The sequence below is a fragment of the Musa acuminata genome, chromosome BXJ1-11, assembly GCF_036884655.1.
Source record: "Musa acuminata AAA Group cultivar baxijiao chromosome BXJ1-11, Cavendish_Baxijiao_AAA, whole genome shotgun sequence".
Lineage (NCBI taxonomy): Eukaryota > Viridiplantae > Streptophyta > Magnoliopsida > Zingiberales > Musaceae > Musa > Musa acuminata.
In genome coordinates, this window is record NC_088337.1 from 15,029,247 (window position 1) to 15,041,783 (window position 12,537).

The window sequence follows — 12,537 nt, forward strand, 5'->3', positions numbered from 1 at the left end:
GTGGGACCAATACATAATGTGATTCATCCATTTCTGGATGACCACCAAGCATAAGTCTCCCACGTCTAGGAGCTCCATCCACCCACGTCTGAGTGAAGTCAATGGGGCCGGCAGAGCAATCGCGGGCTCTAAGCATAACTCCCTTTACCATTTTTGGCAAAGGTTCACAATATCCCACAAGACACCAGAGTACAAAAGGGTAGTATGAACAATAACATTGACACATATCAAAAGCACAAGCGGAACAACGAAGATATGCATGTGCCTTTATCAAACAAGGAAATGCAAACAAAGCATTACATAATAAATTTCAGATATTCAATAATTTCAGGATGAACAATACAAGAACTTCAAAGGACTAATATAAAGCTCAATTGAAGAAGAATTTAGCAGAAATCAATTTTCCAATAGGATGAAAATTGAATAGGCAAATCCCAACAAAGTTTTCAATTATGACAGGATTTGAATGGTATAGTTTCTGAATTATTTGAGTGACAAAATATGCTCCAAATCACTAAAAATAGGTGTCATTGGAAATCTGTATCGATCTATTTTCCGATGAACTCAGATTTATAATTTTTTGAGTTCTCAAAAGGAAGTTACAACAAATAGAGTAAAGGAAGGTCAGAAATGATCATCCCTGTTTTGCAGACTTGATAGAATCGATTTAAACAGAAGTTTCAGAAGGCAAACATACTTCAAAATTTCCAACTAGGTGTCAAAAGAAAGATACACGAATCTAGTTTCCAAAGAACTAAGTTTTGCTTAGTTCAGAATTTTCCCTAGAGAGTTATGAGCAATTTAGTAACAGAAGGTCAGAAATTTCAGTCCCAATTTTGCAAATCTGTAGGGTTATTTGAAACAGAAGTCTTAGTAGGCATTTAAACTCCGAATCATTCAATCTTAGTGTCAAAATAAAGATATTTGAGTCTACTTTCAAATGGAATAGGATTTGTCTAAATCAGAGTTTATTACAAAATGTTATGACCGAAACATTGAATAGAGGTCAGATTACCGAAAAATTTCAGATTCATGGATTTGTATCAAAAGGAAAGAACGGTTTGGTACTAAGCTGAAATCTTTTGCATTATGAAGAATTAAAAGGAAAACAAAGATTAGGAATTCTGTAGGAAGAGATTAGAACACTTGCCTTAAACAAATTTGATTCCCAAATGGGGGGAGTTGATGCAAAACCTCAATCAAATCTTCTTCTTCAATTCCTCTTCTTCTTCTTCCCTTCTCTTCTCTTCTTAAACTCACGTTGGATGCAGCATCTGAAGGTTACATTTAGTTTCTCCTTTAATCTCTTACTTAATTACTTTTGGTTAACACAAGAGTTGCAAAGTTTCAAGGTGGCAAGCATGCATGAAAAGTGCTAGGTGTCATCCTTGGGCAAACTTAGCTGGCATCATTAAGCTAGCTAGTGACACATGTCCACTAATTTTTATTTTATTTTATTTTTATTTACTCAATTCTGAATATTCTATAAATCATATCAAAATTTTAATATTTACTCTTAGGTCCTTAGCCATAAACTTTAATATAATATTATTTAATATAAAATAAATATTAAATAATCCTTATTTTTACAAACAAATATTTTACTAAATTTTCAAAAAAATGGGGGATGTTACACTCTCCCCTCCTTAGAATAAAATTTAGTCCTCTAAATTTGTCATATCTCTTTCAGCGAAAAGATGAGGATAAACCAGATTTGTTGTCAAGGAATCCCCAACAACAGTAGTTACGTGTAGCAAATAATCTAGTGGTTTAGGTTGAATGCCCAAATGACAAGCAAAATATTGTGAAACAAAAGACAAGTTGGAGCCAGGATCAAACAAAACTTTTGCATTTCTATTAGAAACCTGTAGAATACCTTCAACCACTGATTTAGAGGCTCTGGAATCTTGTTCTGCGATAGCATATACTCTAGCATGGGCTGTCGGCTTAGGGAGTAGTGGCTCTTTCTTCTTGTTTAGTGGGCAATCTCTGACTTTATGATCTAACTTTCCACAGGCAAAACAGGCTCCAGTCACCCAAAAACACTCACTTGTTTCATGATTACATCCACATTTTGTACACGATAGAGTTCTTTGCGATGGAGTTCCTTTCTCAAATCTAGGTACCTTTACCTTCTCGTTACTTCTTTCTGCTTCATTTCCTCTCTTACTTATACCAACAAACTTATCCTTGCTATTCTTGTCCCTGATTTCTTGGATCTCCGCCAAGTCTTTTTCAAGTATGAAAGCTCTTTCTACTACATCAGTGTATACTTGGAGTTTCAAAGCTGATATCCGGCTTCTTATTGCCGGCCTTAATCCTCTTTCAAATCTTCTTGCTTTCCTATATTCATCATCAATCATATGTGTGGCAAACCTAGAGAGCTCGGTAAATTTAGACTCAAATTTGGCTACTGTCAAATTTCCCTGGATGAGATTCAGGAACTCCAATTCTTTCTGCTCTTTGATACAATCTGGAAAATATTTATCATTGAACTTTTCTGTAAATACCTTCCAAGTGATTGGCTCCTGTCGAGCTTCAGAAATCCTCTTCATGGTTCACCACCAGTGCTCAGCCTCTCCTTCTAGCATGAACGTAGCAAGAGGAACCTTCTTATCATTTGGGCAATTTAAAACATCAAATATTTTCTCCATCCGCATCGTCCATTGTTCTGCTACCATTGGTTCAGGCTCACCACCAAAACTGGGAGGACTAAGCTTCTTAAACTGTTCAATTCCCAACCCAGTTTGGTTTGAATTCCCACCTTCATCGTTTCTTCCTTGTCGGACTTGTTGTTGCATTACTTGTGTCATCGACTCTAGAGTTTTCATAATTCCACTCAATTGATCAGAAGTAGATGCAACAGGAGAACCAGATTACCTCGTCATCCTTGCTTCCTAAAAATAACAAAAGAAAACTTTTGATCAGTCTCTAAATAGAAATCACTAAACCTCAAAATTTATTACACATCTAGCATATCAAAATTCTTAGAAATACTCAAATCATGCTCTGATACCACTCTGTCACGCCCCCCCCCCCCCCCCCCGAATTATCACATTCAGGAGGTGTGACCCTATCTAAAATCAATAATATTATAATTCATCATCAATTCAATCCAGGATCCAATCTAACAATTTGAGGATACTAAGAATCATTCAAAATCAACATTCACAATTCATAAACCTGTACGTTACATAAACCATAATCCACTTCACTCAAAGATTCGAGAAATCTAAAGGCAACTCAACTAAACATCAACCACAACACAAATCCATAATCATAGAAATATATACAATCAACAGATCCTTAACATTACCATGAGTTCTTATCTTTATACAACTTAAACTTATCATTCCATACACATGAGCGGTCCTTTAAACTTTTACAACACATAAGTATCAACAGATCCTTAACATTACATCAGAAGTAAAGTTTACTATACAACAAAAACCATCATCCAACAAAATTAGCTCAAAAATCTTCTAGCCTTTCACTGCTTTAACCCAATTCTAGCTTTTCAGTGCGTGACAAGCTACCCTGAAAAATTTATATAGCAACGGGGTGAGCATAAAGAGCTCAGCAAGTGTCTAACATATCCATTGCGATAGGAGAAGTTGAAGCAGGTTTAGTATCAAGTTACAAGGTAGAAATACAAATGTTCATTTGAAGTCATCTCATTCGATATAAAATCACAAAGGTTTACCTCGTTCAAAAACGGGCATTAGACATAACAATAAGAGAAAGGAAATTGGAGCATTTCATTGGCAAAAGAAATATTTAGGCATGTATCAAATGTCACATGAAGCATTTAGGTACATATCAAAGGCATAAGAGTGTTTGAGAGCATAACAATGACATACGAAACACTTCAGGGTATAACAAGTGAACCAAGTAATAAACACAAGCTTGTATGTCATTTTTTGATGTAGCATGCATTCCATTTTTATCCAAAGCATAATATGAACTCTTAAACAAAGCTTTGGATATCATATCAATAAACATAGATGGCGCTGTGGGACCAATACATAATGTGATTCATCCATTTCTGGATGACCACCAAGCATAAGTCTCCCACGTCTAGGAGCTCCATCCACCCACGTCTGAGTGAAGTCAATGGGGCCGGCAGAGCAATCGCGGGCTCTAAGCATAACTCCCTTTACCATTTTTGGCAAAGGTTCACAATATCCCACAAGACACCAGAGTACAAAAGGGTAGTATGAACAATAACATTGACACATATCAGAAGCACAAGCGGAACAACGAAGATATGCATGTGCGTTTATCAAACAAGGAAATGCAAACAAAGCATTACATAATAAATTTCAGATATTCAATAATTTCAGGATGAACAATACAAGAACTTCAAAGGACTAATATAAAGCTCAATTGAAGAAGAATTTAGCAGAAATCAATTTTCCAATAGGATGAAAATTGAATAGGCAAATCCCAACAAAGTTTTCAATTATGATAGGATTTGAATGGTATAGTTTCTGAATTATTTGAGTGACAAAATATGCTCCAAATCACTAAAAATAGATGTCGTTGGAAATCTGTATCGATCTATTTTCCGATGAACACAGATTTATAATTTTTTGAGTTCTCAAAAGGATGTTACAACAAATAGAGTAAAGGAAGGTCAGAAATGATCATCCCTGTTTTGTAGACTTGATAGAATCGATTTAAACAGAAGTTTCAGAAGGCAAACATACTTCAAAATTTCCAACTAGGTGTCAAAAGAAAGATACACGAATCTATTTTCCAAAGAACTAAGTTTTGCTTAGTTCAGAATTTTCTCTAGAGAGTTATGAGCAATTTAGTAACAGAAGGTCAGAAATTTCAGTCCCTATTTTGCAAATCTGTAGGGTTAATTGAAACAGAAGTCTTAGTAGGCATTTAAACTCCGAATCATTCAATCTTAGTGTCAAAATAAAGATATTTGAGTCTACTTTCAAATGGAATAGGATTTGTCTAAATCAGAGTTTATTACAAAATGTTATGACCGAAACATTGAATAGAGGTCAGATTACCGAAAAATTTCAGATTCATGGATTTGTATCAAAAGGAAAGAACGGTTTGGTACTAAGCTGAAATCTTTTGCATTATGAAGAATTAAAAGGAAAACAAAGATTAGGAATTCTGTAGAAAGAGATTAGAACACTTGCCTTAAACAAATTTGATTCCCAAATGGGGGGAGTTGATGCAAAACCTCAATCAAATCTTCTTCTTCAATTCCTCTTCTTCTTCTTCCCTTCTCTTCTCTTCTTAAACTCACGTTGGATGCAGCATCTGAAGGTTACATTTAGTTTCTCCTTTAATCTCTTACTTAATTACTTTTGGTTAACACAAGAGTTGCAAAGTTTCAAGGTGGCAAGCATGCATGAAAAGTGCTAGGTGTCATCCTTGGGCAAACTTAGCTGGCATCATTAAGATAGCTAGTGACACATGTCCACTAATTTTTATTTTATTTTATTTTTATTTACTCAATTCTGAATATTCTATAAATCATATCAAAATTTTAATATTTACTCTTAGGTCCTTAGCCATAAACTTTAATATAATATTATTTAATATAAAATAAATATTAAATAATCCTTATTTTTACAAACAAATATTTTACTAAATTTTCAAAAAAATGGGGGATGTTACACTCTCCCCTCCTTAGAATAAAATTTAGTCCTCTAAATTTGTCATATCTCTTTCAGCGAAAAGATGAGGATAAACCAGATTTGTTGTCAAGGAATCCCCAACAACAGTAGTTACGTGTAGCAAATAATCTAGTGGTTTAGGTTGAATGCCCAAATGACAAGCAAAATATTGTGAAACAAAAGACAAGTTGGAGCCAGGATCAAACAAAACTTTTGCATTTCTATTAGAAACCTGTAGAATACCTTCAACCACTGATTTAGAGGCTCTGGAATCTTGTTCTGTGATAGCATATACTCTAGCATGGGCTGTCGGCTTAGGGAGTAGTGGCTCTTTCTTCTTGTTTAGTGGGCAATCTCTGACTTTATGATCTAACTTTCCACAGGCAAAACAGGCTCCAGTCACCCAAAAACACTCACTTGTTTCATGAACGTCCACATTTTGTACACGATAGAGTTCTTTGCGATGGAGTTCCTTTCTCAAATCTAGGTACCTTTACCTTCTCGTTACTTCTTTCTGCTTCATTTCCTCTCTTACTTATACCAACAAACTTATCCTTGCTATTCTTGTCCCTGATTTCTTGGATCTCCGCCAAGTCTTTTTCAAGTATGAAAGCTCTTTCTACTACATCAGTGTATACTTGGAGTTTCAAAGCTGATATCCGGCTTCTTATTGCCGGCCTTAATCCTCTTTCAAATCTTCTTGCTTTCCTATATTCATCATCAATCATATGTGTGGCAAATCTAGAGAGCTCGGTGAATTTAGACTCAAATTTGGCTACTGTCAAATTTCCCTAGATGAGATTCAGGAACTCCAATTCTTTCTGCTCTTTGATACAATCTGGAAAATATTTATCATTGAACTTTTCTGTAAATACCTTCCAAGTGATTGGCTCCTGTCGAGCTTCAGAAATCTTCTTCATGGTTCACCACCAGTGCTCAGCCTCTCCTTCTAGCATGAAGGTAGCAAGAGGAACCTTCTTATCATTTAGGCAATTTAAAACATCAAATATTTTCTCCATCCGCATCGTCCATTGTTCTGCTACCATTGGTTCAGGCTCACCACCAAAACTGGGAGGACTAAGCTTCTTAAACTGTTCAATTCCCAACCCAGTTTGGTTTGAATTCCCACCTTCATCATTTCTGCCTTGTCGGACTTGTTGTTGCATTACTTGTGTCATCGACTCTAGAGTTTTCATAATTCCACTCAATTGATCAGAAGTAGATGCAACAGGAGAACCAGATTACCTCGTCATCCTTGCTTCCTAAAAATAACAAAAGAAAACTTTTGATCAGTCTCTAAATAGAAATCACTAAACATCAAAATTTATTACACATCTAGCATATCAAAATTCTTAGAAATACTCAAATAATGCTCTGATACCACTCTGTCACGCCCCCCCCCCCCCCGAATTATCACATTCAGGAGGTGTGACCCTATCTAAAATCAATAATATTATAATTCATCATCAATTCAATCCAGGATCCAATCTAACAATTTGAGGATACTAAGAATCATTCAAAATCAACATTCACAATTCATAAACCTGTACGTTACATAAACCATAATCCACTTCACTCAAAGATTCGAGAAATCTAAAGGCAACTCAACTAAACATCAACCACAACACAAATCCATAATCATAGAAATATATACAATCAACAGATCCTTAACATTACCATGAGTTCTTATCCTTATACAACTTAAACTTATCATTCCATACACATGAGCGGTCCTTTAAACTTTTACAACACATAAGTATCAACAGATCCTTAACATTACATCAGAAGTAAAGTTTACTATACAACAAAAACCATCATCCAACAAAATTAGCTCAAAAATCTTCTAGCCTTTCACTGCTTTAACCCAATTCTAGCTTTTCAGTGCGTGACAAGCTACCCTGAAAAATTTATATAGCAACGGGGTGAGCATAAAGAGCTCAGCAAGTGTCTAACATATCCATTGCGATAGGAGAAGTTGAAGCAGGTTTAGTATCAAGTTACAAGGTAGAAATACAAATGTTCATTTGAAGTCATCTCATTCGATATAAAATCACAAAGGTTTACCTCGTTCAAAAACGGGCATTAGACATAACAATAGGAGAAAGGAAATTGAAGCATTTCATTGGCAAAAGAAATATTTAGGCATGTATCAAATGTCACATGAAGCATTTAGGTACATATCAAAGGCATAAGAGTGTTTGAGAGCATAACAATGACATACGAAACACTTCAGGGTATAACAAGTGAATCAAGTAATAAACACAAGCTTGTATGTCATTTTTTGATGTAGCATGCATTCCATTTTTATCCAAAGCATAATATGAACTCTTAAACAAAGCTTTGGATATCATATCAATAAACATAGATGGCGCTGTGGGACCAATACATAATGTGATTCATCCATTTCTGGATGACCACCAAGCATAAGTCTCCCACGTCTAGGAGCTCCATCCACCCACGTCTGAGTGAAGTCAATGGGGCCGGCAGAGCAATCGCGGGCTCTAAGCATAACTCCCTTTACCATTTTTGGCAAAGGTTCACAATATCCCACAAGACACCAGAGTACAAAAGGGTAGTATGAACAATAACATTGACACATATCAGAAGCACAAGCGGAACAACGAAGATATGCATGTGCCTTTATCAAACAAGGAAATGCAAACAAAGCATTACATAATAAATTTCAGATATTCAATAATTTCAGGATGAACAATACAAGAACTTCAAAGGACTAATATAAAGCTCAATTGAAGAAGAATTTTGCAGAAATCAATTTTCCAATAGGATGAAAATTGAATAGGCAAATCCCAACAAAGTTTTCAATTATGACAGGATTTGAATGGTATAGTTTCTGAATTGTTTGAGTGACAAAATATGCTCCAAATCACTAAAAATAGGTGTCATTGGAAATCTGTATCGATCTATTTTCCGATGAACTCAGATTTATAATTTTTTGAGTTCTCAAAAGGAAGTTACAACAAATAGAGTAAAGGAAGGTCAGAAATGATCATCCCTGTTTTGCAGACTTGATAGAATCGATTTAAACAGAAGTTTCAGAAGGCAAACATACTTCAAAATTTCCAACTAGGTGTCAAAAGAAAGATACACGAATCTAGTTTCCAAAGAACTAAGTTTTGCTTAGTTCAGAATTTTCTCTAGAGAGTTATGAGCAATTTAGTAACAGAAGGTCAGAAATTTCAGTCCCTATTTTGCAGAATCTGTAGGGTTAATTGAAACAGAAGTCATAGTAGGTATTTAACTCCGAATCATTCAATCTTAGTGTCAAAATAAAGATATTTGAGTCTACTTTCAAATGGAATAGGTTTTGTCTAAATCAGAGTTTATTACAAAATGTTATGACCGAAACATTGAATAGAGGTCAGATTACCGAAAAATTTCAGATTCATGGATTTGTATCAAAAGGAAAGAACTGTTTGGTACTAAGCTGAAATCTTTTGCATTATGTAGAATTAAAAGGAAAACAAAGATTAGGAATTCTGTAGGATGAGATTAGCACACTTGCCTTAAACAAATTTGATTCCCAAATGGGGGGAGTTGATGCAAAACCTCAATCAAATCTTCTTCTTCAATTCCTCTTCTTCTTCTTCCCTTCTCTTCTCTTCTTAAACTCACGTTGGATGCAGCATCTGAAGGTTACATTTAGTTTCTCCTTTAATCTCTTACTTAATTACTTTTGGTTAACACAATAGTTGCAAAGTTTCAAGGTGGCAAGCATGCATGAAAAGTGTTAGGTGTCATCCTTAGGGCAAACTTAGGTGGCATCATTAAGCTAGCTAGTGACACATGTCCACTAATTTTTATTTTATTTTATTTTTATTTACTCAATTCTGAATATTCTATAAATCATATCAAAATTTTAATATTTACTCTTAGGTCCTTAGCCATAAACTTTAATATAATATTATTTAATATAAAATAATTATTAAATAATCCTTATTTTTACAAACAAATATTTTACTAAATTTTCAAAAAAATGGGGGATATTATAGTGGTTGTCCCGAGGACCAAATCAATAGTAAATTGACCCTCTCTATCTAGAGGTAAACCAAGCAAGTCATATGGAAATACATCAGGCAAGGAGGTAAATCATGCCCAATACTCTCAAAACAAAAGATGGGATGATTTAGTATGCAAAAAGTGATCATTTTGTATAACAATCTATACTGGTATGATTGGAAGATAGTTAATCCATATTTAGTATAATATCAAAACTTCAAATATCTAGGAGAACCAAATCAGTAAATAGTTCGTGTTCTCCAATAGAAATTAAATAAGATGACCAGATCGAGTTTGTTATCAAACAATCCCCAGTAGTCGTATTTACATATAGCATATAATCCAGTGGTTTAGGTTGAATGCCCATGTGATAAGCAAAATATTGTGAGTCATATCATAGATGAGACACATGGTCAAACAAATATTTGTATTCTTTCAAAAACATGAATAGTGCCTTCGACCACTAATTCATAAGCTTTAGAATCATATTCCGTGATAACATACACTCTGACATGGGCTGATGACTTATGAGGCAGTGATTCTTTCTTCTTGTTCAAAGGGTAGTCTTTTATTTTATGATCCAAATTTCAACAAGCAAAATAGGCTCCAGTCACCTACAAATACAAACTTGTTTCATAATATAACTTACATCTTACACAGGATTAAATCTTTTGTGGTAACTTCCCATTTCAAACCGATGATGTCTTGACCCTCTTATTATCACATTCTGATTCATTCCTAATCTTTTTTTTTTTTTTGGTAAACTTGTCCTTGCTATTCTTGTTCTTAATCTCTAGAAATTCGTTTGATCATCAAAACAATTTCGTACATCAAATATCTTCTCTAATCACATCATTTATTTTTTTGCTACCAATGTATTAGGTTCACCATGCTTCTACTACGCCACTCTAATTTAATATCCCTGATTAACCCTTTTATCGCACTTAATTAATCAAAAGTAGATGAAGTAGGAGGACTAACTGTCCTCGTCATCCTAGATTCCTAAAATGCATCAAAGAAAATTTTCACCAATCACTATAGTTCACTAGACCTCAATATATTTTGCACGTCAACATATCAAGTATGAAAGATTTGCCCCAAAATCTTCTAGCTTCCCATTGCCTCAACCCAAACTACATATTTTAGCGAGCGATAAACTATCCTGAAAATTTTATATATCAATGGGGTGAGCATAGAAAGCTCAGCAAGCGACTAACATATCCATAGCAAAGAGGACAATTTCTCAAACAAATAAGGTATAAAAAATACAAGGCAGAGATACAAGATGAAATAGAAGCATGTGTTGTTTGAATGCAGAATTAGGATGTCATTTCGTTCGAAGCATGTTTTGTTCATATAATCAAGGAAGGGTAATTGGAGCATATCATTGACATAAGGAGCATATTCATGGCATATGGTAATTTCAAGGTATAACAAAGACTTATAACATTTTTGAAACATATCAAAGAACAAAACATAAATAGAAGCTCAAATGTCACATGACGATGCATTCATTGCATTTTTATCCAAAGCATGCATAGAAACATAGCCAAAGCTTTGGATATTATATCAAACACATAGAAGGTGAAGTGGGATCATAGCATAATATGGTCCATCCATTTCTGAATGACCACTAAACATAAGTCTCCCATGTCTGGAAGCTCCATCCACCTACGTCTGAGTGAAGTCATAAGGGGCCGGCAGAGCATCGCGGGCTCTAAGCATAACTCCCTTTACCATTTCTGGCAAAGGTTCACATTTATCCCACAAACACCAAAGTATAAAGGGACAGTATGAATAATGAAATTAGCAAATATTGGAAGTACATGCGGAACAACGAAATGTACATATGCCTTTCGAGTCAATACGATACAAATATAATCTTTCACAAATGTATTCAGATTTGAAATGAAACAAAAGCAAGAGCATACAAGGATTTCAAGAAATCACATATAGCTCAATTGAAATAATAAAGTTATATGAATTCAATGTCTAAAGAAATGAAACTGGAAGAGGCACATATCGAAAGCAAATGCGGAACAATGGGATGCATGTGCCAAATCATTACGACGCAAACATGATCTTTAGATGATAGCTGCAGATGTACAAATAAATAAAAGACAAAAGTATACAGAAATTTAAGAAAATAATGTAAAGCTTAACTGAAGTAAGAGTTTTTGCCGAAATCGATTTCCAAAGAGAAGAAACAAGGAAAGCCGAAATCGACCAAAGCTCGATTCTGGCAGAATTTGATAGGAACATTGTATGAACTATTTGGATAACCAATTATACTCCAATTTATACAAAATAGATGTCATTAGAAAGCTTTGTCAATCTAGTTTTTGTCAAATCAAGTTTTACAAGAATTAGAATTTACAACAGGGAGTTACAGATAATTTCATCGCTAAAGGTCTGAAAATATTAGCTCTGTTTTACTAAATCCATAGGGTCGATGAAAGCAGATGTTTCAGTTAGCAATTGTATTCCAAATATATCAAATCAGGTATATTCAGAAAGAATTTTGAGTCTAGCTTCGAATAAATATAGTTTGTTTGAATATGAGTTCACAGCAGAAAGTTATAAGTAGTTAAGCAACAAGATGTCAGAAATTTCAATCCCTGTTTTATAGAATCTGTAGGGTTAATTTAAATAGAAGTCTTGGTAGGCTTTTAAACTCTAAATCATTCGGTCTTAGTATCAAAATAAATATTTTTTTGTCTACTTTCAAATGGAATAAAGAAGAGTTTATTACAAAATGTTATGACCGAAACATTGTATAGAGGTCAGATTACCGAAAAATTATAGATTCATGGCTTTGTATCAAAACGAAAGAAGGTCTGGTTCTCAGTTGAAATCTCTCAAATTTTGCAGAATA